At 32.9% G+C, this 2,832-nt stretch overlaps 1 protein-coding gene across 1 annotated transcript in view; it reads right to left on the bottom strand.

Moving 5' to 3' along the window:
• LOC144977521 (acetylcholinesterase-like) overlaps window positions 1-1,520 on the bottom strand; it is a 148,720-nt gene extending 147,200 nt beyond the window's left edge. The window contains exon 1 of the mRNA XM_078922830.1: window positions 1,201-1,520. The gene's annotated coding sequence lies outside the window, so the exon portion shown is untranslated. The remainder of the gene's footprint in view (window positions 1-1,200) is intronic.
• Between the last annotated feature and the right edge of the window lie 1,312 nt (window positions 1,521-2,832).

The raw sequence follows: 2,832 nt of genomic DNA on the forward strand, positions 1-2,832 counted from the left end.
GTTAGTGAATGTGAGTGTAAAATATAAATACATTTTATGGCCAAAGTTATTTATTTTAAAGTTGTTTTTTTTTTTCTCAGTGTGCTATTGAGCTGTCTCCGAGGTTTTTGCTCCTGTATTAAAACTAAACAAATCTTTCACCCAAGAATTCTCAATTCTAAGGTCTAAAGTAATTATTATGTTTGATAAGACGTTTGAACAAGTTATTAGAAATTTTCTGGCCAATTAGTTATTAGAAATTTTCTGGCCAATTAGTTATTAGAAATTTCTGGCCAAAATTCATATTAAAAAAAAGTATTTTCTCAGTGTGCGTCACACTAATCTTGTGAGTTATTGAACTGTCACCAGGGTTTCTTCTCCTCTATCAAATCGAAACGAATCGGTTTGACTATAAGGATAACAATGATAATATGAGACCCAAATCATCGATTCGGTGTTATAATATGGGGGTGAAAATGGTTTTGAAAGTAAGACTTAAAGCGAAAACATTTGCAGTTAGAAAATGTATGTTATATTAGGATTATGCCGACTGAAGACAAAAGCCACAGAAACGTACGTCTTGGCCATATATAATGTGATTGACAATTTATATTTTATATTAGCTCTAACCATCATTATCGAGCACATTCGTACCTACGAGTACCCACCAACATTCATATATATATAATATATTATAATATATATATATATATATATATATATATATATATATATATAAAGAGATAAATAGGAGGGCGATTGAAGAGATTGATAGAACAATACAGAGACAGATAAATCAATGAATACAGTGAGATCGTTATGGATTGGCTGATATACCAACATTACAGTTTAGACATAAAAATAATAAAAAAAAAAGGTAGAGAAAGAAGATAAGATAGAAATAGATAGAAGAAGATAAATAGATAGATAGTATAGATAGATAGATAGATAGATAGATAGATAGATAGATAGATAGATAGATAGATAGATAGATAGATAGATAGATAGATAGATAGATAGATAGATAGATAGATAGATAGATAGATAGATAGATAGATAGATAGATAGATAGATAGATAGATAGATAGATAGATAGATAGATAGATAGATAGATGATGAGATAGATAGATAGATGATAGTAGATAGATAGATGATAGATAGATATAGTAATAAGTTAGTATAGATAGATGGATGATAGATAGATAGTTATTGAATAGTTACGATCAGATGTGAGTAGTTACATCAGATATTCAGTATATTTACCAAACGTGACTATGATGTTTCACATTCAGCCATCTAGATATATTGTTCATAGCACATTCAATAATGATAGATAGATAGATAGATAGATAAATAGATAGATAGATAGATAGATAGATAGATAGATAGATAGATCAACCGAAACAAAGACACACTGAGAGAGAGAGAGAGAGAGAGAGAGAGAGAGAAAGAGGGAGAGAGAGAGAGAGAGAGAGAGAGAGGGTAAGATACCCTTCAATGTCGAATGTAAATGACTCACTTGTACATGTAGACGGTATTCCGTGCGAATATGTAGACGTTTAATGCCTCGTTTTTTTTTTTTTGTTTGTTGTTTTTTTTTATTTTAGCCTTTGTTGTCTTGTGCTATAAGACTCGGCTCCTGACTTGAAGGTCTCTCGTTCGAGTCCCGCTATGGAAAAAAAGACTCTTTACTCAAATTCTTACACGATTTTTCGCTCATCCATCTTAGAATGATTTTAACATGCGAGATAGCTGGCCATGTTCCCAGCGTTGGACACAATAACTAGTTCAGAAAAGTGAGTGGAGCAGGGACTTATATTGATAATAACAGGAAATGAAGAAGTGAGTAGAAAAGTGCCAGAAGACAAATTTTCGGGGTGAAATGGGGGCGGCTCGAACCCACGACCTTACTGTTACGACAACTCCGCCTGGCTGCGAGAGGGACGCTAGACAGTCGACGCCAACCACCATAACCGCAGAGAATTCCAATGCAGCAAAAATATTTTATTTCAAAAATTTGATGAGGCGCGATTAGTCCTCTGAATTCGGAGCCTCAGTGTTACAAATATTCCACGTGGCAATAATATGAATAAATTGGTTGAAATTACAATGTTATTATACTAAATAAATGTGTTATATTCACCATCAAGTTGAACTAATCCTAAACGTTTTGGCGATAGATCATTCAGTAAAGTTGGCCCTATCACTTGGAATTCACTCCCACTGTCATTCAGACTTGAAAGCAGCGTTGATAAATTCAAAAATAAACTAAAAACCTATCTCTTTGGGAAGTATTTAAATTAGATTGTGCCAAAAATTATTGCAAAGTGCATGCGTTAGTGCGTTTGTGTGCGTGTGTGCACTCGTGTATACATTCAGTTAAGTGTGTGTATGTATATGTATGTGTATATATGTTATGTGAAGCGCTTCGAAGCTTGGGCATAAGCTCTATATAAATGTACATTTATTATTATTATTGTAAAGCAAATATCCAAGTTATGTCACCGAACATATCACATTTAAAGAAACAGGAAATAGAGCATACACATTTAAGTCTCCCCTTACCAGCAATTTTCAGGATTTTCCCCAAAACTTCACACCCAACAAACACAAAAATATATTTTTTATCACTCAAACACAATAGCAGTAAAGTTCTTCCTATGCATAATTTCTATAGCGAAACATGCTGTACAATACACTCTTCATAGTCTTTAAATTTTATGATGTACAAAAGAAATTTGAATAAGAAAAATGTTTTTGTATCGTAACGAATGTGACGATTTTCCTATGGTTGGTGAGGAGAGGGTTAAAACACACATCTACCTAAAACACAATAAAGGCATACAAACACAC

Source organism: Berghia stephanieae, chromosome 7 (assembly GCF_034508935.2).
Source record: "Berghia stephanieae isolate SIO BIC M18660-M18661 chromosome 7, UCSD_Bste_1.3, whole genome shotgun sequence".
Classification (NCBI taxonomy): domain Eukaryota; kingdom Metazoa; phylum Mollusca; class Gastropoda; order Nudibranchia; family Aeolidiidae; genus Berghia; species Berghia stephanieae.